At 37.0% G+C, this 26683-nt stretch overlaps 1 protein-coding gene across 1 annotated transcript in view; it reads right to left on the reverse strand.

Moving 5' to 3' along the window:
* LOC144443164 (nuclear receptor subfamily 2 group F member 1-B-like) overlaps positions 1-19152 on the reverse strand; it is a 35642-nt gene extending 16490 nt beyond the window's left edge. The window contains exon 1 of the mRNA XM_078132535.1: positions 18910-19152. The gene's annotated coding sequence lies outside the window, so the exon portion shown is untranslated. The remainder of the gene's footprint in view (positions 1-18909) is intronic.
* Between the last annotated feature and the right edge of the window lie 7531 nt (positions 19153-26683).

Consider the following 26683-nt stretch of genomic DNA (forward strand, 5'->3'; position numbering starts at 1 on the left):
CCCATAAAATGGCGATGTGTGCGTTTAAACAGAAACATTAGACGATGAAACAGTCGATCAATCACTTTTCCAGCGCTTCATGGCATGATGTCTCCCAAATCCTTGCACAATATAACGCCGTGTAGAAATACATGTCGAATAGTTTGACACGCAGAGGAAAATATGCATTAACTTTTACAACTATTTCAACTTGTTACTTGTAAAGGTTCATTCTGCAGAGACCTTATCAAGGTAATGGATGACCACAGTACAATAATTGTTAAATAAGGAATAGAGGTCAGACAAAGGTCACTTCTGGTTTTACAGTGTATCTACTTTTACACATGGATGTAAACTGCTATTTTCAAAATTGCATTCTAAGGCCTAACAAAATAAATTGTGTGGTTCCGATTAATACACTATTTTTAAATTTATATATATATATATATATATATATATATATATATATATATATATATATATATATATATATATATATATATATATATATATATATATATATATATATATATATATATATATATATATTTATAAAACAATGTTCATAGGTGTCTAGTTCAGGTAGTTATGTTTTCCGTTGTTTTCCATATGGTGTCTGTATAATTGGTTTCTTCCTATCAGATGTACAGCCATTACAGATTGGAATAGTTTATTGTCTTTTAAGTTGATGTCAGTTTCCGCATCCACTATTTCTTGCGAAACTTCACAATTTCCGCGATGTTATTTTTTTCTCGAATATGTGAAGAAAAAAAGTTTAGAGTCTGCGTGAAAAACTACGTTGAGTCGGATAACCTGAAGCAAACATTTCTTTTTGTTTAGGCCTAGCTGTTACAGTTTTCTCTGATTCATGCATAAATGACTCATGGCAGTGGGGTTATTGTATGAAAGTCGTTGGTTTTAGCAATTTTTAAAATCAAGTGGCAAATGTTCGGTAATTGCGAAGTTTAAAATCAAAGTAATGCAAAAATAGTGCACTCCTTATTATTCCTGCTGTGTTAAGATTTGCATTTAAAAAAAAACCAGTTGGTTCGTCTGTTATGCATTTTAATCACAAGATGAACGTCAAAAGTTTCAAGAAAGTGTTTTGTACTCATTATTTCTGATGCGTAGTCGAGTTTGTAAGTGTTAGTAGTTTCACAAGAGACCTCAGTTTACTTTACTGTCGCTCTCCTTCCTATACGTTATAAAGTCTACACACGTTTATCTGTTTGACATGTAGACAGAGTTGTGTCTTGTAAAACGCTAAACAGTTTTAGTTTCACATACATTATTGAAAATACAGCGAATTTCACAATACCGTTCTGATTTTCTGTTTGATACCACCACGAAGACACCAATAAGAAACTGGACATACTACACTTTAAGATAGCAAGAGAGAATGAGTAGATTCTTGCTACATTTTGACTAAGTGAAATGAACTACACATGACACCACACAGACATCAAATGAACACCGCAAAGGACATTTTTCGCGCCCTTCCGTGATTGGGTGTTTGATACTAAGAAAAACATTGGCGTCCGAATGTCTGCATGGAGTGGTTTATTTCTAAATGTAGCAGAAAAAATGCGATCTTGTTATTGAAGAGAGGCATATGTACTTTCTCGTTGGTTGTATCAAACAGAAGAAAATGAACAGTATTGTGAAATTCACTGTCAGCAAGAAAGGAAAAGGGTGGATGGTCACTTTTCGCTTACAATTCAGGCTACAGGCTTCATTGACAAACAACAGAAAAGAATTATCAAGAGAAAGCATGTCTTTTTTTCTCACTTGAAGTATACCCAGTGTGCCAGGCGAGAAAAGTGACAAAGTGTTAATGTGGTAATTTAGTCGGTATCGTCACAATTGGAGAGTATAGGGGCCTACTGTATTGTTAGTCTCAAACTAGTATATTTACATTCTATTGTGTTAATATTAATTGTCCCGTATATCAGCTCCTGATAAACCATGTTAACGTTTGACATAAACAATAGGCTTGACCGGCAACCGATGACACGATAAATTCTGCACTTATATATGTATGTATATATATATATTATAGTCCTTTTTATCCTCTGTTAGAAAGGAACTAATACCAAATTGTTTTATACAGTACCCAACACGAGAAAAAGCAATAACCTTATTTTTCGACTAAGAAATCAACTTACACTTTTTCCTTTGTCTATTTTTGTATTCAAAGCATTTTTACTCAGAGAGGAGACCCTATTATCTTTGTAATTTCTATTTCACTTGTCATTGTGTTCCAAAAGTTACTGTAGTATTTATCCTCTATTTAGTCGAATGATGGACAGCGGCCCTTTTCTTATGAATTTAGTTTTATCATATATATATATATATATATATATATATATATATATATATATATATATATATATATATATATATATTACACACACACACACACACACACACACACACACACATATATATATATATATATATATATATATATATATATATATATATATATATATATATATATATATATATAAGATTGAAGTACGTTGTTGTACGTAGCCTAGGACTTCTGGAATAACCTTTAATTATATTCATTGAAAAGTTCTTTTCGATGAAAAAGCGTGGGCAAATTAAAATTGATGTTATCTTTTTTCTCTTTAGGCTTAATCTAACATATTTGGTATTCAGTAAAGTTAGACAAAACCCCCAAATATTTCAAGGTAACCCATTCCATAAATAAGACTATGTTTCCGCAAGGGATGCACAGCTGAAAATACTCGCGCATGCGCATTTTGGGGAGAACCTATCGCACCCTTTTGGTGGATTACATATACAATAAACTAAATTCAAACCAAGTTTTCTCATGGTAAGAGTGCAATACACAGCCGTGATTGCTTTGTTGTAAAACAATTGACGAGTGGACGGATTTCCTTGAAATATGATTAGTAACTCAATATATAGTAAAACAATACGGCAACAGATTAATTTACATAGAGTATGTAATCACCTGCTCATCTTCCTTTTGTCGTTTTCTAAATAGAATTGACAAAAGGCAAACCATTGCTGAAGAAGAACGTGCCAGGTATTGAACCCAAATGGGTGACGCCTGCCGTTCTTCAAATTAATAAAAATCACACTTCCCGAATACTGAGTATTTTGTATCTTAAATGGCGTATAATGATCCATTTGGTGTGAAATATTGCAGGTGTTACTTCATAAGTATGTGTAGCGGAAACGCAATATCATCTCCATGCAATTCTCTGCCTTTCAATTCACCAGTCTCTTTCCGGCGTAAAAATCGGAACTGGTTACGCGAGAGAAGGGAAATTTTAAGATAAAAACAAGATGGAAATTATGTCAGAAGTTCATTACCACAGTTATGGACAGAATCATTTAGCAAAGCGACGACCGAAGAGTTAAGCGTGCGAAATTTTCATATCGGTTCCGTCCCTTCTGTCGGTGAAGCCATCGATTATGCAAATAAACTCGGCAGATGAAATGAAATGCACAAAGAGAGAGAAAAGTGATACCGTGGCGATAAATTCGTCGGGGAAAATTACTCTATCTATCTGCATCAAAAAGGAACAGGTCTACATCGAATACCTTTGCGGTTAGCCCCACTTCCAAGTTTCTACATTGAAAAATGAAAATTTGTTCTTTTAATCACCGCATTTACTACTTTGTGCTAGGCGACGGCGGATATTCAAGGCTTCAATTTGTTCCCGGCAGAATATTCCGATGTCGGCTAAGTACCAAGCCGCAGCTTTTTCTATAAATTGCCGTAATAAAGTGATTTGGGCGATCTTGCTGATATTACTTTTAAATTCTAACTAATTTCAAGCTCACACAATAGCGGACACAAATTATTGTTGGTGGAGTTTATAATTTCTTCTCGATTGTAGTGTATTATTGCTCGCCATTAACTTTTTCGGTTCACAGTGAACTATGATAATATAGTGTTTAAAATTCTTTTTAAAAGCCACTGGTTTCTCGTACCTTTGTAAACAAAAACGGATGATGAATTAGAACTTATTGTAAAATATATACAGATTTGCGACGATCGGGTAGAAATGTTGTGATTGTTAAAAACCGTCTAAGTTTAACTCGAAATCAATATCAATTCGAGAAATGAGATTCCATTTCACTCAATGAAATGGACCGATTTGTGTATTCCGAGGAAACTAATATGTTTTTTCTTTAGCGTGACGTGTGCACCCATGCTTCGACGGTGTCGCGGGGTTTTCTCAATTGCCTAGTATGACGTCATCGCAGAAGGACCTGTTTCGTATTTTTCGCCTTTCCGGATCCATGAAACTAGAGAGGAGAAGAAATGTAAACACATTTCGCCGAGAGCAACATAATGAAACCACCTCCATACAGCCTACCTAGCTATGATTTCTACACTGTGTTCTCATATATTATGACCTTTCTAGAGAAATAATTTCTATCCACTAAAAGTAGCTATATTTTCTTGATGATTTTAGTTATAGTTCACATTGAAATTATTCGAGCCAATTTTATGATGGTACACGGTCTGCGGGGCAATAAATTTCATCCGCTTTCATCTGTTGAAACGATTAGCCGGAAGGGATTGGCGCTACATTCGCTCACTACAGGAGGAAGGATAGTACGATGAGCTATCCAGTATCAATCTAACAAATTGGCCTTACTCATCTTCCACCCCTAAATCCAGACTCATAACTCCTTTCCTCTTTATTTTAACCTACTCTGAGCATTTCAATAAAACATCAAACTGTGGAAGCTGGACTTTTATTTCGGAGAGATCTTTATCAAAGTGCTGAACGCCGAATATTTAAGGTAAGGTTGTTGACAACTTGGCCGACCTCCGACTCTCCTTCCTCCATGTTTTTTATGAGCAATTAGCCGTCTGCATGTCTCCTCATCGGCGCACAATCGGTCTCCTTTGAGTATGCCCTGGGGGTAACCTCCCTGTCATTTCCACTGAAAACACTTTTAATATCGTTTCTGTGCCCTCAAAAACCACACAAAGCGGAAGAACACCTTCATATTTCATAAATGTAAAGTGACTGGAGTCGCAAGCTCCAAACTATAACAAATAACGTGCCGAAAGAAGATACAAAATGAGAAGTAATAACTGAAGGAGATTTTTTTTCGGTTGGCGAGTCATCTACAATTAAATTCTACCAATGTCATTTTCTCTGCGTTGCTTATTTTACATCACAAGATGACGAAGCAGTTATTTCATAAAGAGAGCGCTTCGTGTCGGCAACCTTTATTCATTGGGATGAGTTAAAAAAAGATACAAGGAAGACATTATGCCGGTGGAGATTCATCGTTTTAATGAAATCATTGACTTACATGCAGCTGCCGTAACGCGAACTGTCCGAAGACATCTATACATATTAAGAGTTTGATGTGTTCATTAGCTTATAACGATTTCAATGATTCCTAAAAAAATGAATTATGTAAGAATAAAATTGTCAAATAGTCATATTCATTCAATTCTGTATAAAAATAAATTTTGAATAAAATTAAAAATAAGACATCACAGAAGAGTTAATTTCATGTGTGGATTTTCTGCTAAAACTCTCTAATCTTAGTTCTAGCTCAGATCTGTACCACTATACTTATAGAATGGTTTACGTCTGAGATCGTCATCGTCAACACATAGCAAAAAATCGTCGCTTCTTTTTTGAGATATGGAGATGGAACGCCATACTGTGTATAATACTTACCACATTAATATAAAACAAATTGTATACACCGTGTTTTTTAAAAAAAGAAAAAAAACACGATTATATGCCAGTAGGAAATGATTTAAACACGGATTTCATTTTCGTCTACTTTCACACCTCAGTGGGCTTTAAAATGTTCCGATTATATCCTAATATTTTTCTTTCTGATGGAAACGAGGAAGGATTGGAGAATACATAAAAAATAAAAACTCACAAACTTTGAAGTAACACTGTTGTAATAAAATAAAATAACTTACAACGGCAATGTGTAATTTAGCTTTGGCAAATCGATATGGTAGCTATTGGGAAAGGTAAAGCGAATTATAAAGGGCACCGCGGTAGAATTCGTTATCATATTACCATGAATCAACACGGGATCAGATTTAAAGTTTTTGAGGTGCGATTTGTACGTCGTGTGTGTAGTTTAGATGACATTAAATGTCACACGGAGTAACGTGTCGTGGCGTTGTACTGCATCAGAGCTTCATTTACAAGTGTAATTCCTTCCTGTGGTGCCTCGTCAATGACACAAACCACAAACAATTTCAAGTGCGCATAACTGTGGTCAGATGGAACATTTCTCTGCAAGAGCAACAGGTAGTTGGATACGTCAAAAGTAAAACATTACTTACACTGTTTAATAACAGCTTCAAATCCATAACTTAACTAAATTATTAAAACGAAATATATGCGCTTTGCCCCTTGTATGACAAAAGTTCCTTATAGTTTTCCGATTCGGTCGCGTACATGTTTTAGACTCGATCTCCACCGTCGGTGTTTGGTACACAGTCTCTACCTGTACCGCGCTACATGGTGAAATAAGTATGTACAAACCAAGTAGAATTTCCGTCGACAAATTAGCAAAGCTTACCTAGGGAGATATTGATCAGTTCAATTTGATATTAAATAATTTAATAACATCAACACATACCATGTGGGCGTCCATACGTATTAATTTCTGTGCAAGTGTTACGAAGGGGCGCAATAAGCGCAAGCATATCGTGAAACGTATTTCTAGTCGGATTTTTGTCGAATCTCACACCTCAAGTAAGGATTTGCAGAAATCTGACTCAGACTAGTGGTGTTATGTGGTGTCTTTTCCGACACCTTGTAGGCGATGCATGTAGGTCTCTGAATCAGCCGACAACGCCTGTCATTTGAATGTGTAGAATGCATGCACATCTATGTTGGCATGAGCATTTGCAGTAGCAATCGTAAACCACGCCGAATCTTTAACACTAAATCTAAAAACAGTTATCACGGTGTTATTAGCAAACCTGAACAGTCGCTAATATTCAAACACTTGAAACAGATAGAATATGAATCTAAATTCCCATCGAAAATATTCTAAATGAGAAAAAGAACCATACTCCTAGATAAGCAAATAATCAATTCAACGTACATTGCCTTTATCGTTGCCTAAATGCGTTGCTATGGTGACAGGAAACGCGGTTATAACCTGTTTGCCGTATAGTGAACAGGTGTACGTACGCCGTTTCCCTACAGTACGTAAAGACGTTTACTGGTTGTACGGCTAACAAATCGCGTGCAAACGATTCAAATAATCCGCCTAACTATGTTAAGAGGAACGCTGGGTTAACAGGATATTTCTTCGAGTCTCGTATATACACAAACATGTCATTATTTGACAATATTTCACCGTTTACGTGTATGTATTTAAACCACATGGGTGTCTTTCCAACACTGATTCTTTATCCATATTTGATCCTTATTACCATACGAGACAGAAAAAACAACAGATTCCAGTGTGCAAATTTTGTACCATCATTAAAACAACTCACCGGAAGAGCAGTAGATGAAATTTCGTCTGACAGCTAGTCAATTTTCGTCTATTGAAATTTGTCTCAACGTGAGACGGCTTGTTTCTGGAAGATGATATCGGCACGGAGACACCCCGGGCAAGAGTGAACGAAGAGACAAAAAGAAATCATTATAAAAATTAGACAAACAAAGGTGGGCCGGCTTGACATAAATTCACAATGACGAGATCACAGGTTACTGAAATTGTTAGTTTTAATTGGTCCGCGGGCTAGGTCGTTAGAGAAATATCCGCTAGTAAGGCTTCTTGCCCTTCGGCGAAAAGAAGAAACTCTCAAACATTTTATCATGACTGTGGGCAAACGCACTGACGGCACGATGGATTTCGCCAAGTAACTCAAGGCAAACAAGAATATTCGGACTTTGAGCACTCGATCGTCCGTATCCTTGAAACTTAGAGAATTCGGTCGCCATCGCACGTGCTGGGGATTTCTTCCGTTGGCCGTCGCTTTAGGCCTACAGAGTGAGTAAACGTATGTAGAGACCGAAGTTAGTTTTTGTCTGTCTGTCTGTCTGTCTGTCTGTCTGTCTGTCTGTTTGTTTGTTTGTTTGTTTGTTTGTTTATTTGTATTCATGTCGCTTTGTTTAGTCATATGTTTTCTCGTTTCATTTTATCGTGAGACGAAGTTAACTCGCGTGAGATGGTCACTTAGCGACACAGTTCGTTTTTGCATTTTATGCTTCCGTTTTTCTCTTTAATTTCCTACTCATCCAGCTCTTCCTACTTGCAGACATCCCCCCTCCAAACAGTGAAGGCGCTCTTTCACGAGAGGCGTAACGAAATTTAAGTAAATTCCATCAAGCAAATAAAATATTTACAAGATCAAGAAACAATAGACTGGGCTGGCAGAATAACAAAATATGTTCAACAAGGTGTCATTTAGACCGTGAAGTCGCTCCCCTTTCCCAAATAAACGAAAGTCGCTTGCAGTACAGAGCAGAGGTGATGATATGAGTTCGCTGGTTCCAATGTTTCAGTAGTTCGAATGACAGTAAGATTCGGTGGGGCTTCGTTCTAGCAGCATTTATGTTTTCCGTGAGCCTTTCCATTCTAATTTTTCCAATATTATTTGCTTTTTAATTACTATGTATCATGTCATTCAGTGGTCGAGTTAGGAAGAAACATGCTGTACATTTTGAAGCTTATAAACTTTATAACTTTAAGAGTTGCAACACGGTGATTGCTCATCAGATCGTGCTGAAGCCTGAAAATCCACTACATACTATCCGCTTTGTGCTTTACTTTCAAAAAATCTATCAATCAAGTGAGTTTGCTTTGGCGTCAAATATACAGACAGACAAACAGACAGACAGACAGACAGACAGGCAGACAGACAGACAGACAGACAGACAGACAGACATACAGACAGACAGACAGACAGACAGACAGACAAACATACAGACAAACAAACAGACAAACAGAGACAGACACTTCACAGTGCCTATGGCATTACTTAACCAGTCCAGTTGTACAAATGTATTATAGTATAAGTTGTGAACTGAAAAAGTTGTACTTATAAACACAACTGATAGCAAAACTTCCACTTAATCTGAACACCACTAACAAATAATGAACACGATTGAATATTCCTATTCTTACATTGTCTATTTTTGCAGTTGCGACGATTCATTTACCGAAGATTTTTATCATGTTCTGTGATGACGTCGACTGCCACCAAGTTCAACTATCGAAATACTCGCCATCAACGTTATATATCAACAGAAGTAAACATTTTTGCAAACGCATAAAATTAGACGAACCTGGCAACTAAATACGCATTATCAGCAACACATCTATGGTAAAATAAAGTGTTCGTGGACGACGCCATCATCTTTTATTTTATTTTCAACGATCTGTGTTTTGGCGCCAAGTTTTTAATATGTAGTTAATGCACGACATACACTTTACACACAGACCACAGTTTTTAGCTTTCCGAAGCAAATCACGCACTTGGAAACCCTTCCTTTCTATATTATGAAAAGCAATCTTTTAATTTAGTCACCCTTTAGGGCGAGTTGTAGTAAAAGTCGGTTGATTTTGTGGTACTCTTTTGACCAATAGGGTCGACTTTGATCTAGTGGGGGCTAGCACCAGCCGTCCATCATCGGTCCCTAGCCTTTGATTTGTTTGATTACACACTGACTCTACTCTCTTAATTGATTTAATCATAATTTCGAAAAATGTTATCGACCCGACCACAGAATCTGCTGCGGGCAGAATGAACGTAATGTGTATTCTGACTTATATGGAGTCCGCCGTGACGGCGCTTCCCCTTGACTCAGTTCACCCATAATGGAAGAGCTGATGTCACTTTAAAAAATAAAAAAAATTTGTGGAAACTTTCAACTTTTAAAACGAAGAATCGATGAATAATGTGATCAACTAGGTGATAAATCAATTGATCGATCAACTTGTATACCAGTCAAGCAAGCAATCGATCGATCGAATGAACATATCGATCGATCAATTACATTCAAAACGACCTATGAAGCGCATAAACAGTCCTGACTGTGCGACACACAACAAAGGCTATTTTTCACGCAGCATAGGTCTAATATCATCTGACAATTCTACATGAACGTTCATTACAATAATCGATAGACGTTCTTGTGGCGTCTACTTTTCTTGTCTCTTGCTCTGATATCTAATCACTGGTATTGCAACCGTAGTACATTTTTTATTTCCTTGTACAATTACGGGAAAGTGGTAGTTACGAATATTGTTAATTAACGCCAGAATTGTACATAATATGTGCAAAATGCATTCAGGTATAGAAAGTGTGCCCTTATCGTTTAAGTTTATCGTTCCTATGTTTGTAATCCAGTCATCTGTACATGATTCAGTTTGTTTTTAAAGTACTTGGTAATCCCAAAACAAGTTGTTGAAATTAACCTCAAGAGGATTTGATGTTGTTTTTTTATTTGCAATTAGCTGTAAAACACTCAATTATTGGCATTACCGCGTGTGCGAACGAACGAACGAACGAACGAACGCACGTACACGCGGGCGCACACCCACACACACACACATTCCTACCTACTTACTTACCTGCCTGCCTGCCTATCTACATACCTACACACACACACACACGCACACACACACACACACACACACACACACATACACACACAAACAAATCAAATTCATCCTTTCATATATACAATCTAACTCATCCACCTCATACATACATACATACATACATACATACATACATACATACATACATACATACATACATACATACATACATACATACATACATACATACATACATACATACATACATACATACATACATACATACATACATACATACATACATACATACATACATACATACATACATACATACATACATACATTGTAAAAAGTACACCAGACCTATTCTGGGATTTGATGTGAGGCGAACTACGTTATCATCATGTGTTTGTTAGTCAAAGAATTGTCTGTTTTCAAGTTACGCGACAATATTGTTTGAGAGGTATTTCAATTGGACAGTACGTTATTGTCGGTGACAAGTGAAGCACATCTCAAGACTAAGACAAACAAGAACGTATCTCATACATCAATCGTCTTCTCTTCATTTTAGGTCATGTAGAACTCAGACAGCAGTCTGTTGGTGAATAGTAATGCGTACTTTCATGCCACGTACATGGTATTCTCACACAAAAAAACATACCTGCACCCAGGCTTTCTTTTTATTTTGAAAAGTTCGAAATCTAAACTCTTATAGTATTTGATATCGTCTGATTATACAATCCGATCTCGCAAAAGTTTGTCGTGCAAAATATACTTGCATTCCCTGGCAATTCTATTTCGCGGTAAACTTCGTATTTTTTCTTTATCACTCCATTTCTGTATATGTTGTTTTGGTGCATTTGTACTGATGTGTCGTCTTCTCACACCCCTCTCACTCCCCCACCAACTTTCATTTTCACCAGACATATATTCAAATGGTTCCGTACTGAATCAGTGCTTTATGCATACATTAGCATAGTTACTGTTATGTCTGTTTGGTTTGAAGCCAGTATTGTGTCGTTCGATTGTTTGTTACTTCATTTCTAACAATACAAGCTGGACATGACACAGGTATTTCACTAAATTACAAACTCCGCTACACCTAACGTTGCAAATCTCCGCTGTCGAGACATTCCTATGGTGGTGGTAATGGCGAAAAATTTACATCTGAAAACTGTCTATAACTTGACAGCTACCAGTGCAGACATGGTTGTATCCAGAGTTGTAAATTTACTCAAAATTTTCAGAAACATGCCTTTCTCTTGGCTGTTACATATTCATTGATCCGTTGACCAGACATACCCCCCCCCCATTTCGTTCAGTTCACTTTTGCAATTTAACCGAACATCATTAATTGATCATACTTTCTTGTTTAATAAATGTGTAACTTTCTGATTAACCTTTCTATATGAAAAAAGTTCGCCATTCCAGTTACTGAGACAGACAATACGATGGTCTGAAAGTTGACCAGCAAAATGTCTGGTACTCAGCGCAATTTGGAACAGCTCATTTAGAAAACAAGCCCTTCCATGGACTCTATTTTCGATAACTTAATGTCCGGTTCTTGTTCGTCTAGCAAAATTAACAAAAGATAATGTATGACCTTCTGTCGAAATTGCCCAAGTTTTTTTCCTTATAATTTATTTTCTTAACGAAGTTTAAATTCACACTTTAAAAAAATTGAATTTGAGATTTCAAACAACTAATTGTACTGAAATATGTAAGTTATGATCTTTCAATTATTTTGAAATTTAAATGCCTCCATTTATCACCGTTGTCAGCAACGTACACAATGTATACCTGATATATATTTTTCCTTCAAAACACAAAACTTTATACGAAGCGATACATAGTTTTTCTACGAAATGTAAGTCAAAGATGCCTTGGGTACACATTTCATGTCACGGATTCTTGTTACAGCGCTGTACTGAAACGCTAATTTCACAGAGCTGAAGTCATTTACTGCTAAAAATTCTCCAAACGTGTGTACTTTCTTAGGAAGTCTGTCATCGGTAAATGTCAAACGCAAGCGTATTCAGTAATTGTGTTTTACCGTCCTTTAGTACTAAACACTCGTGGCAGAAATACCTGTGCAACCGTGAAACTTCGTGATAATGTTTCAAAAGGTCTTCAAAGTAGGGTCCTATTAGCGTTCCCAGTCACCCTAAATGGATGGTAGTAAAAGGTGCCGCCGGGCCATGTGATCCTGAGCAACCTGTCGAGAGCGGATAATTTGTCAAGAAGCGTTCTTCTACTTCACCTTTACAGTCGATCATACTCGGGTCTTGCATGACAAACAATACCTTAGGTGGTTTTTAAAAAGACGGATACACTTAGGAGAAATGTTCAATAGATCAGCTTGGGTCTACTTTTCATACAAAATTGGTTTTCTTTTCTAAACGAGCACACATCACATGAAAAAACAAATTTCGATTCAACTTCTTTTGACATCTGGTGAGAAGCATATGCCATCTTCTTGATCTGTCTGTTTGTGGTTTTGATGTTCACCTGTTTTTATCGACGAAGACAAATTCATTTACCTATTGAGCAGCTCGAATGAAGATTATCTATATGTCTGTGTGTCTGTCCCTTCCTCCCTCTCTACCTACCTACCTACCTACCTACTTTGCTAACAACATTGCTAGAGTTTTAGGACCAATGATTTTCTGTTTTAGGTTGTAGCGATCCTCAGTTTTTTTTATGACTATTCATGGACTTTCATACATGATGATTCACCGATTTGTAAACAATAAGTGAGGAAATGTGAACCTTAATGAGTATATCTAGTATTATTAATAGAGTATATAGCTGTAATGAGGAAATGCCAATTCCTGTTTCCCGCGTAAGTTCTTTCCAGACGTTCCACCACTGTTTTCCTAGAAACGGAATGACCACGTTTTCAAAAATATATATGTCTAAAATTTATACCCAATCTATTTGGTTATACCATTATTTTCTGAAAAGGAACTGTTCAACATTGCGCTTTGAAATTGTGAAATATACACAATAAAGATCCAAACTTCTGAATCATGAACATGTGATTGACTATTTGGATTGAGGTTGGTTAGTTATTGATTGATTGATTGATTGATTGATTGATTGATTGATTGATTGATTGATTGATTGATTGATGAATTGGTTAGGAGGCTGACTAATCTATTGATTGTTGGACGATAAGCTGGATCGTGATTGATTATCGATTTATCAACTGATCGATACACGGAGTTGAGAAAGTCGCCAGCATGTACTGAATATTTATGAGTCAATGTTCGTTAAACTATTTTTGACAATGAAAGGTATTTTGGTGAAAGGGAACAATAAAAAAACCGTGGATTTGACAAGATAATCAATCACTAGTACATGTACTTGCAAATATTCAGTTTGTTTATTTATAGTCACTGTATTTAGGTTGTATGTGTGTGTGTGGGGGGGGGGTAATGGCATATCACAGAGGGCAACAACTACGAGTTGGCCTAGGGGATAAAGCGATCCCCGTGCTTTCACCAAAATGACTGTGACGTAATTCTAGAAGTACAACAAATTGGTGACGTACATGCAACAATGTGTGACGTCAATGCAAATAACTGTTATGACCTAATCAAGGTATTGTGTTCTACCAGAATTCCTTTTAGTAGGTCCTGAAATCTTCAATTTCGACATTTTCAGGGTTTACCCTTCATACCATGTGGACAAAAGACACAATTATATAGTGTGTCTGTTAAGATTCATACTAAATTCCAAAGAAAAGTCTAACAAAAGAAATAAATATCCGGTCGTATTTCGCATTACAGGATGCTATCTAAACACAGGTTTTGCAAAAGTAGGATTTGACCAATTCTTGAGTTTGTTGATTTTTGGGATTTTAAAAAAATGAAATTATTTATCGTTTCCAGCATTTCGAGATTTATATCATCTCTCTGCTAATCGCGTTCTATTGATTTCTTTCTGGAAAGGGAGATGTATCAGCAGTAGACATCCTAATAAATTTTAAAGTGCTCACTTTCACATCGTATAGTTTGTACGATGTATTAGTTAGAAATTCGTCATTCTATTTCACACAGTGTTAACTTATCGAAATTGACTCATTTTCACATATTGACGTACCAAAATGCTAAGCGACTGCTGCACTATGAAATCTGGACAAAAAGCCAGCTATAGTTATATCATAATTTCTTTCATAGATGGTTTACGGTTTTCTTGTTTTTGTGCTGTTGTTTTCAGTTCTCACAATTTGCCAATTTCCAAGCCCGTATATCCTTACCTTCTCAATGTTACAAAGTACAAAATGTACGAATTAAAGATTAACACACCAAGCTGATTGGTCAAGAAGAGATTGCAGACGAAGGCGCATGCGCCCTCGATGCCATTGTGTTCATGGACTGGGTAAACGTTACTGGTTGCTAACCAGTGGGCAGACATCTCAAATATAGATAACCTTTTTTTCACAATATTAGACGAAGACTAACACTGATAAGTACCAACAAAACTTATATAAAGGTCGTAAAATAAGTTTTTTGAAAGTACATTTTGTCAAACAAAATGGACGTATACACTATTTCAATTCACCCCCCCCCCCCCTCCCCTTTGATTTTATTCAGGTGGTCACGTAGAAGTCATCGGAAGATCTCGCGACATCTCTTAATCACGTGTGAACTTTGCCTCTTTGTGATCATCGATATATTTATCATACGACTGACTTTGATCATCAAGTTTTGTTTTGACATATTGCGTACTTGTTTTTATTCGTATTTTCTACGTATAATCGAAAAACTTTTTAAAATTTGCGTAAGTTTCGATTTGTAGTTTTTTCGGATGACGTCAAATTATTGCACCAAAATGTAAAACTGTGGCTTGTCTGTAAGACTCCTACTGGACAAGAAAAAAAATGATCGATATCGCGTTTTCAACAAGTACAAACTTGACATGAATCCTCAAGCGGGCGCAAAACAACCACAGTCGGTACAATACTGTGTGAAACATTCACTGCATTATTTGCCTAGCTCGACTTCCTCGATAGCAATCTCGCGTTATGTTATAACTTTATATTCCAAGGGATTTCGTCTACTGTTGGCCAAATTTTCTAGTAGTTCTGGCATTTAAAACTTTCTTTTGTTGCACGTCTAAGTCCACAAATAAAAGTGGTTGGATTTCACAATGCGAATACATAAGCATAATTCTGTGTAACATTTTTTTTTCATTTCTCCTAAAGGAGCAATTAATCCCAAGTAATTGCTTGTCAAATGTTTTAACATCCATTCTTTTGTTGAAACTAATATCAGGTAGTTTTTCCTTTCCACAAAGTATTTAAAAAACAAGGCATCAAAAGACTTCAAGAACCTAACAATATTTGGTAACAAAAACAATGCACAGAACATGTCCTAGCGGGACACAGCAGTTATACTTAATATATTGATACACGAGGGTGACGACGACTTTGTCATATCAACCAGCGATTCCTTTCCTAGAGTGTTTGCTTCGGTGACAGCCTTTGAGGGCAAAGAATTCTATTTAAATTTATACTATTGATATTAACAAATGGGACATCAAAATGCAATTATATACTGTACATCATAGTCGGCGACGGCTTAGACCCAGTCGGGCAAATAATGCTGCTTTTGTGTATTGAAAATTAATATTTTCTGTGTTCATGAAATTAGACAAATAAACTATGCGGGTGCGAGAAAACGTTGACCATTTTTTTGTTTTCATCCAAAAGTTTTATTCAGTTTGTTCACTCTTCAGTGACCACTCAACCTATAACGCCAAAACTTGCACATTTGATCAGAGATAAAATTGTCAACATTATAATGCCGTTGGTCGCGACATAATAATATTAACATCTCTTAATTTTGACGTTTTCCTGTCTAGAAGCGATAAAAGAGAAACGAACGAGTTGCATTCACTGCGGGTTAATACGTTTGTCCAGTCCGATTCACATAAGTTGCACCTTATCTCAGTAGTCCATATCTGTCTATTGTTCGATGCATTTGAGGTATGTCGTCGTACGTGCATAGATTTCCAAATCAACACGTACATACGTATAATGTACATATTTCAATTCATATTGTTTCTTTCTCACACCAGCATAAAACAAAAACCAAAATGATAACGAACAGAAGACGCACACATGTGGAGCTGGTCATACAAAAGCAGAGCAGAGCACCAGGTCGACGTAATTTCATACCCGATATGGTAAGCTGTTACCAGGGTAATTAGACCAGGGTTGCCATGTTAACAAAAGCCATAAACAACATGATTTTGCGTAAACATGGAAATATAATCTGCATAGATGACGGGAATTGACATGTGATATGTGCATCCACAATATGTTGTCTGCATCTACATTCACAAAATACAAAACCTACATGCTTCACACTTGCCGTTCACTTGCGCAAAAAAATAGACTGGGGCTCGTTCCCTCAACATTTTCGTCTGAAGAATAAGTGCATTTAACAACTTTCCGCGACGCGTTTAATGTTTTGATTTCGTTTAACAAGACCAAGGTGCGATGTCGTCTGATAGTGACGGTAACTGCTCGTTAAAAATAGTTTCAAAATTTCAACACGAAATTCTCGACATTTAACCACATATCGTATAAAGAGATAAACTTAATAACAGTGTATTCGCAAAATTCGAACTCTGCATACAGAATTAACACTTGTGGTCTTGTCAGAGTTAAAAACACATTTATTATGAAAATGGCGGCAAATAATTGGAACCCTCAAATCGTATTATAACGTCGCTGAACGTCTTTCCGATGTCTGGTATAAGTACAACCAAACTCCACTATTAGTCATGCAAAACAAATGCGGTCCACTTTAAATATTGCTGGCAGAGTTAAAAAGAGTTGATCAGATCGTGGCTCCCGGGCTGTACTGGGTTCGGCCCTGTTTTGCAAATGACTAGGGCGTCATTTTGGACACGCAAATATCGAGACATAACGCGGGTCACTGATACTCCACCGAACTCAACGACATGTGGAACCAATTCTTCAACAACAGTGAAGTGGTAACTATAAACTTCTAACAAACACAGACTGCAAACTTCACCAAAAAACGTCAGACAGATATGTCTATTGAAGAAAGAATTACGACCTCCTTGTTGGCCGTATTTGACCTCCATTATCAAACTCGTTGGAGATAAGTGTCCCAGACGTAACAACGGACCAGCCTGGCATAAATTCATGGTGTCGAAATAAGACACTAAAGTTTGGATGCAAAAGTATCGAAGGCAGTACCAGTAGTACCAATTTCGTTCAGTTCGACACTCTTCTAATGTTAACACGGTAAATGACGATATATCTAACACTGTTAGAAAGCCTAAAACGGTACGAGACTCCCAATATTTTAATGTGAATTAAATAGGTGAACGACCACTAACTTTGACCTTGGTCTGGTACATCACAAACACTTACTGGTACAGAGTGATTAGAAGCAGCCACGGTTGGACCTTTCAAATGGGTGACGCTTTCTTTCATTAACATCATATTTTTTTAAAAAGTGACATACACATGAGAGTCACAATCACGTTTCAACCATGACACCGTCCTACTTACAGACACACACCGGTGAACTTGGCCCCGCTTGATGATACATTGCATGGCTTATCAATGTCATGACCGGAGTCGTAAATTTGTCTCGCAAACGAGGTGACGAGAACGAAGCAAATTAAGGAACCCTAAACTCAATTTACATGTAATTTCACGATATATTTCAAAACAACTCGAAAAAGTGACGACAGATGAGCATGTTTTATATTGATCACAATCCTTATCGGACAATGTCATAGGTCGCGACACTGTGAAGGCCACCGTTATTTGGATTAACTATTGAATAAAAAAAAACGTTTGAAAATTCGACCCATTGTGAATTCATTTGATAGTTCTGGGGGCAATTGTCGAGACAGCAGCAGACCAGTTTACAGCGAACTTATCGACGCCCAGTCACCACTTGGCCTGATAAGGCGATTGGTGTCACGTACATGCGAGCTAAAATGGTTCCATCTGTATTGTAAAGCATGGAGTACCAGTCCAGTACTAAAACAGCAACCAGCTTCAAATTGCGCAATAGAGTCCCCGAAGAAGTCGCGTTCTTTGGTTATATAGCATACATAAAGAGATAGACATTGACATGTCCAATCTGCCTGGGCTATGTCAATGGGGTGAAATGATACAAACAGTTGTACACTCATAGCGGTTGAATTTAGACGGAGTGAGTTTGGCTGGTAAAAGCAAAGCGATAAATATGTACAGGGACACAGCCACGACATATGACACAGCATTGCCCTCTCCGATCTATTGTCATATTTCATGGCTAGGTTTCCAATAAACAGGACCGTGTTATTCAAATGTTTTTGGTAAATATAGAACTTGTTCCTCACCTCTTAAAAACGGTTGACTTGATAGAATGATTGGTCCAATGTCCCTTGGCCGTTGGGTCCTTGACTTTGTAAGTCTGGTGTGCGTACAGTGTAGTTTGCTGCGGCGATCAAACACTCTCGCTAAAAGTTGACACCCGAAATCAAAGAGATGGCTGGTGAACTGAAGACATGAGGGCGCGACCCCTGCGTTGGCCCCGGATATTCAAGCCCGATCGAAAGCTGGTAGTTTGGTACTGGTAGACGAGGACGGCGGGAAACAGACTGTATGTGTTAACTGCCAGCTATTAATGTACACAGCTAGTACGACCTGTGACCTCCACTCATCAATACTTACCCTTATTAACAAGCTGAGCGTGCCCTTACTGTGAGGACACACAGCCCACCTAAAAAATTTCACACTTGATGCCCCTCAGCTCAGCCTTTATGATTGAAATTTGCTAGGACCAGCAAATAACGGGAATTCTTTATGATTGCCCGCTAACAACGGCTGAGTTTTCCCAGGAAAATGTATCTGGTATAACAATAACGTGCAATGGACCTTTGACTGAGAGTGAATGGAATAGTCTCTTATATTGAAGATATAAATTACAGAAGGGGTCAACAGACACAAAAGGATAAATAGAGGCTATTTTCAGACACACTCAATCTATGGCTAATAAACAAGCTATACTACTGCGGGTATGCATTCGTTTAAATGCAAATTTTAGAAGGTTCAACAGGCTGTGTGTCAAAGCATCGAAACGGGTCGCCAGATCTATTGATTTGCGGCCCCGAGGGTTGGCCCAACTGAAGAGAGGGAGAGCAGAGTTCAGGCCCCCAGTAATTGCGGAGAATCTGGAGGTGAAAAGGCAACATGTTGCGTTGAAATGTCCGGATTAGGATATTTTTCCCTCTCTCTCACTTGCGATATTTTGCGTGGCGTTTTACGCGTTCAGTTAATGTAGTCATTATTGAAATATTTGATGAAATGAAAGCTCGAGTGCTATAGTAGTGTATCGTGATAGAAAAACGATACAGGGGTATGTCACACTGGGACTAATCTTGAGCAGACATCTAATTTGTAAACTCCTATCTGACGGCAATCGCCGTATGCACTGCGTTTAAAAAGAACTCCATTTTCCATACTGTTCTGCCCCTATCTGAAATACAACGCGGACGCCTGATTGTGTGTCCGTTATGGATGCTATTATAACAGCGAGAAGATTAGCCCAGTGGAAACTCAATTGTAACACGGTTGAAGAGTAAATACGTTGCTTTGTTGGAGGTGGTTGAATCCAATCAAACACATTTCGTCTCTTTGAATGTTTCATTTCACACGCCCCATGCTAGCAGAAAGGAATATATATTGGCAACAATCATAACTAGATTTCCTGTAATCCACACCTGAATTTTACTCGTGTTGAAAGCATTGTATATTTCACCCGCGGCGAAATATTACCACAATGTTGAAATGGAACATTATCGCGGTTCACTAGCAGGATCAAACCTTTACTGGTTGCAAAAAAAAATCTTTTCAATTCCGCAGATTTCTTTCCTATTTCAGCACTTTGTATATCCGAAAAAAACCACTTGAACAATTATAATTTTGCTAGTACCTTCATTTTTGATCAAAGAACGAAAACTGAAATTAAACACGTTCAAAATATACACCCCTTTCCGTTAATTACTTTAATACATTTCCAATCGTTTTGTGTTTGTCATTAAAGACAATCTCTTCCCCTTGTCTGATATATTTGTCAATCGAATAAAAATCGATATACTTCGCTATGATCACCCAAAGAAGACCTTGATATGAATCGATTGATTAATTAACTGATTGATTGATCGATTGATCAATATGTTAGGCTATCATTTGATTAATCGTATATTAATCGATAAAACGATTATCGAGGCTATCCTGCAATGAAATCATTGGTTCATCATTTCCAATTTTATTTACGATTGTTTGTTCATGTACGATATATTATACAAATATTACCAAACTTGACCTTGGTCTGCTCCGAATCCTAATTCCCGCCAATTTATCAAGGTAGTTATATTGCATTGTAATGTCAAGTTCAACCAAAGGTTAGATAATGAAACATCCGATCACATCCTGTTATCCTGTGGATCTCTCTAATTCCCGCATTTCCTTCCGTGGCAGTGGTTGTTTCAAAACTCGCCGGAATTTGATGCTATTTGGTTAAAACACAGTAAAATTGCTGCTAAAAGTGCTCGAAATTGAAACAATTAGATGTCGAGTTGTTGTCAGAATCAAACTTATGGTCATTGGATTATTTGTACATGTCTTACCTGGTGTAGATTCGATTTCCGAGGTAAGGTTTGTTATTGAACATTTAGAGTACAGTGTGGTCGATTAATAGCACAACACACGAACAATACATGAATTTCTTTATAACATTACAGTATACAAAAGGATAACGGCATTTCTGGTGTACTGTTCTACGAATATTTCTCTAGTGGTCTGCATGTTTCGTTTTCAACGTTTGATCGACCAATGAAAAGAACTTGTATAAGGTACTTAGAAAGCTTATTAAAGTCACTTTGGACTTATCAGGTATACGAATTATATCCACCGTTATCACTTTCGTCCATAGCCTTGAGTAATCCGTAACCACAATCGAATCAGTAGCCGAGGCAAGGTACTAAAACTGCCAATTTTCATCGGTGTTCAAACGCGATTGTTAAAGCGACACCATAGCCTGATTAGTTGGGGTCCACATAATTGCAGGCGAGGAGAGCTCAATTTTATTTCTACTTCACAAAAGAAGGATTAATTATTGTAGGAAGCTCTTTGCTTGCATTTGGCACAATCATTTTTACACTCGTGTTTAATACAAGGGCAAGTTATTCTAAACGTAAATTATGTCAACAAGCAACAGAGGGCAATTCCCAACAGGAAAAAAGTCAACAGAATGAATTGTGAGTGGTTTCTAATTGTGATCGTGTTTTCGTTTGTATTAACAAAAAAGGGGGAAAATTGCAAAAGAGTAACTCATTTAATATTTCAACGGTTAGAATTAATCTGCTAAGCTCACCGTGTCTACAAAACGGAGAGTGAAACTATTACAATATTACACACTATTCTATAACAAACGATATCACGCTTGAGTTCACTATTTCAAATCATGTACGAAACTCATATACCTGGGGACGCTTTGAAAGCAATGAAAGTAGCAATTAATATGCCTATGTTTGGTAAGGCACCTCTGTCGCGCTTCTTAGCATTAGGGGTTACTCGGGTCCCATAATAATGATACAGAGTGTGTGACCCGACACATGTCGATTTCATACTCGGAGGTGTTGCTATTGACGCGTCTCTGAACTTTAGGGTCAACCTTTGGCATTCAAAGCGTAGTTGAATTTGTAGGGTCAACGGGTCCACCCTGAACTCTCTCTCTAAGCTTTATTTAAATGCAAAAGAGCTATGACTGTGAAATCAAATCTTCGTTGTTCCATGAATTTGAAAAAACGTTACAGAATTGTATAAATTTAACAGGACCCCACAAAATATCATTTGAAGACCAGCCTGAGCGACATGTTTGTTTTTTTTACATTCTCCACTGACTTGAGTGTTAACAAGCAAACACACACGAAAATAATCAAAGTATCTATACACCGTCATTAATTGTCCAGACAAAATACACATTCAACATTTATTTGGACAATAAACAATTACATTTGTGTTCTGTATACTTCGCAAACTATACGATTATTTACAAATATTACCGAACGGACGACAGCGCCAACCATACAAAATTAACGCAAGAGTTTCACTCGACTTCTGCGAACGAATCTTCGAAAAGGGACATTTTTAATTTGGCGCGTAAAAAAAATTGTGAAATTTTTTATTTAGGGTCAATTTTTACCATATGCTTTGGAAGCAGTACATCTAAACACACGTATATTTTGATAGAAATATGCACGTGTCGAATACCGATCAAGACATTTGGAATGATCAAACTCACATTTTATGCATTATTTTTCTCAATATTATTTTCGATCGAGGTCTTTGATTTACTTCTCTTGTTAATTATTAGAATAACATTTAACAAGGCTAAAGTGTCAAGGTCGGATGCGTGTTGCCAGGTTACATAATTATGCAGTGGAAACATTTTTTTTACATATTGCACACTAAGAGCAAAAACCGCGACCTAGGCGACAAATTCTGCTTAGAATAGACACAACGGTTCAACTTAGCGAGCCTAGTGTAGTTGCGGTTTGTGTGGTTTCCCTAACATCGAAGGTACATTTAATATTTCATCACGCTATTATCGCACTTAGTAATTCAATTTGTTCAGTGCATATCAAACACAGGTCGTACATTCAGGCAATGAAAATTTATCGGCAGAATCAACAAGGAGAATTTTCGCGCGCTGTTAACGTTTCCCGCCATAATTGTAGGACGCAAACCTGCATACATTATCACAGAATTGCCGGAAATATTGTATGATAGGTATTCGACTAATATTTATAGCATGAATTTTTTATTTATCTTGTCAAATAGAAGGAATTTATTTTCTATTTTTAAAGAATTCTTTTGTTTTCGCTGTCTAAACGTCCCTTGAACCCACGTCAAAGCTTCATCACAGTTAAGTCTCCTTTCATACGATATGATTTTCAAAGGTAGATACCCCCTCCCACCATCACTCTACCCCCCCCCCCCTCTCTACCACTACCACAACGATTCCCCATCCAAAAAGTATATCAATGCAAGGGCAATTTAGACACAAGAGTAATTATCAACCGTAGGTGTTTTGCCCCCCATGTAAAACAGTAAGTGTGCATGCGAAATAAATTCTGAACAAAAGTCCCTTTCGCAGTTTCAGTTTCGAGAAATATCGTCTCTAAATTCTATCACTGTAGTGCTGTTCATATAATGTTGCCTCTGAATTTATGTTTATCCTCACAGTTAGGTAATGTTTTAAGGGGAGCGCAGAATCTTAAAGATAAAATATTCATAATTTTTGCTAATTAATATGCTTAATGTGGCCATATGGATGAGGATTGGTATTTATTTTGGATTTTTAATTTATAAAACAATTTTATCCTGGCTTCCTACTTGAAAAATAACATATGCCAAGTTTGTAACTCAATAAATTGCAAAAAGATATGGACATGATGACGTCATCAAAGCAGCAAATCACGTGATAATATCTATAACTATTTATGATGATAAATTATATGTTTTCTGTTTTTAACCTTTGTCACCCTGGCACGATGCATCTAAAACATCAACGTGACGTGGTCTATACATCGGGATGTATAAAAAATATAAAGCCAACATATTTGTTATCTTTGAACTCTCTAGTTGAAGTTTGAAGTGTTCGCTGATTGCTTTATAATAGAAACATGCTTAGGCTTCCATTTTTAATACCGTGACGTCATCATTTCTGGGAAACCAACATGACTTTAACTAGATTACATCATTTTAAAATACACACATATGTACAAGACGACCAGTTTTGGGGTGTCCCCCCTAATCTATGACGAATGCTTGTAGGGTACAAACAACAAAGTATCAATCTCCCTATTTGGAAAATGAACTTTTCCAGTTGAGATTTGTATTTCGAGGAAATATGCTAACATTTCTACTCATATTGCAAATCGAAGTAAACACGATCAAGCAAACTAAGGAAGTGAATTGCGTAGAGTAAGTAGCGTCCAACCCGATATACGGACATTTTAATTCAATCCAAGAGTGGATTTATTCCTAAATTAAATTTGCTTGTCTGGAAATCTGGAGTGTTATTATGAGTGATTGGTGTAACGATTTTATCGCGCACACCTTTCACCGATGCGTCAAAAGTTTCCAAAGAGCATCATGCCCATGACGAATCGGTAAACAATAGCGAAAATGAATTTGTGATAAATTGACAAGGTACATTTAGCTGTATCAACAAAACGCAGGTCTTGTATGCGGGAAATTGACTCTCTTGTTAAGGCGTATCTGTCATACAAGATCTAACATAACCCGGTCGCGGATTATAAAAAAAAATGTAATTTTAATATCTTAGGAAATGAAAACACCTAGACACTTGAGGTGACGTTGAGTGATGAACTGGCTACAAAGGAAAGTGCGATGAAAACCACGAACATGACTGAGATGTGGTCGTTGAACGTGCCTGTACAATCCATAGCAACCAACATGAGACATACACCACTGTTGATACCAAGAAACAAATGACAAAAAAGACAGAACTACGCCATTCGAAACTTAAAGCAGTGTGTACGAACTTTTGAAATAAGCGATGCGATGTATCAATGGTTTACCACGTTGTAGCCATGGCAATCGTGTTAAGCCACTGCGTATTCCATTTAGTTCTATTTACATATTTGCATTGAATCTTGCAATATATATATATATATATATATATATATATATATATATATACCTTCCTTAGCCTCTGTATATACTATATGTTATTAAATGCATTGATACACTTCTTTCTGAAGTGTATTTAATTTCATATTTTGTACACTCTTAGCTGTTTTGGTTGTCTAAGCAACTTACTGTTGAAATACAATACATCTGAAGCACTGGATCTCAACTGTCCCTCAGGTTTTCACCCTGTACCACACAATGAATATTTGATTATGAAGAATACAAAAATGAAATCGTCTCACAAAGACGTGACAATATCAGTAATAACATATCGTGTTTATAGGTCATATTTGGCGTCGTATGACAAAAATCAGGTATTATTATTTCAATGACATTGAACATTGCTAATAGGCTGTAGTGGATTACTGGTACAGGGCCGGGTAAGCTATACAACCTTTCTCAGTATAGCGTTACTATTCAATACAAAATCAACCACTGCCTCCCGTTACGGCAGCACTTAAACTAACGTACATTGACGTACACATATCTGAACCACTATCCTTTTTATCGACAACGCGAATTAACATACATTGACATACACATTATCTAAACTACTATCCCCTTTACGGCAATGCAAATTAACGTGTATTGACATGCACATTATCCAAACCACTGTCCTCTTTACGGCAACACTAACTAACATGCATTGACGCACACATTATCCAACTACTGTCCTCTTTACGGCAACGCAAATTAACGTGCGCTGACATGCACATTATCCAAACCACTGTCCTCTTTACGGCAACGCAAATTAACGTGCACTGACATACACATTATCCAAACTACTGTCCTCTTTACGGCAACGCAAATTAACGTGTATTGACATACACATTATCCAAACTACTGTCCTCTTTACGGCAACGCAAATTAACGTGCACTGACGTGCACACTCTCTAAACTACTGTCCTCTTTACGGCAACGCTAACACATCAACGTGATGTATTAAATTACACAATAATGAACGTCTAAAGATGAAATATTCGAGTACATGTCAATATGAAAGTAATATTCCTGATTGTGCTACTGATAGTATCCCTAAAGTGGGTTGTTGCTGTAAACATTGCAACACTCCCCATGCATACTACCTGAAAAGTTTGCAGTCAAGTGCTACTCGTCTTGTTTTTAGGTCTTTTCATGACACACACACACACACATACACACACACACACACACACACACACACATACACACACACATCACCACCACCACCCATGTCCCCCACATGTATGTATGTATATATATATATATATATATTTATACTCCTGCAACAAAATCCCATCATTCCGATCCAAATGCCCATGTTTAAATCCCGGATCATGGTATAAGTGTTATCTTAATAGGGATTAAATGGAATCGAATTTCTTTCATAACTCTGCCAAACAACCGGTT

The sequence above is a fragment of the Glandiceps talaboti genome, chromosome 12 (assembly GCF_964340395.1).
Source record: "Glandiceps talaboti chromosome 12, keGlaTala1.1, whole genome shotgun sequence".
NCBI lineage: Eukaryota > Metazoa > Hemichordata > Enteropneusta > Spengelidae > Glandiceps > Glandiceps talaboti.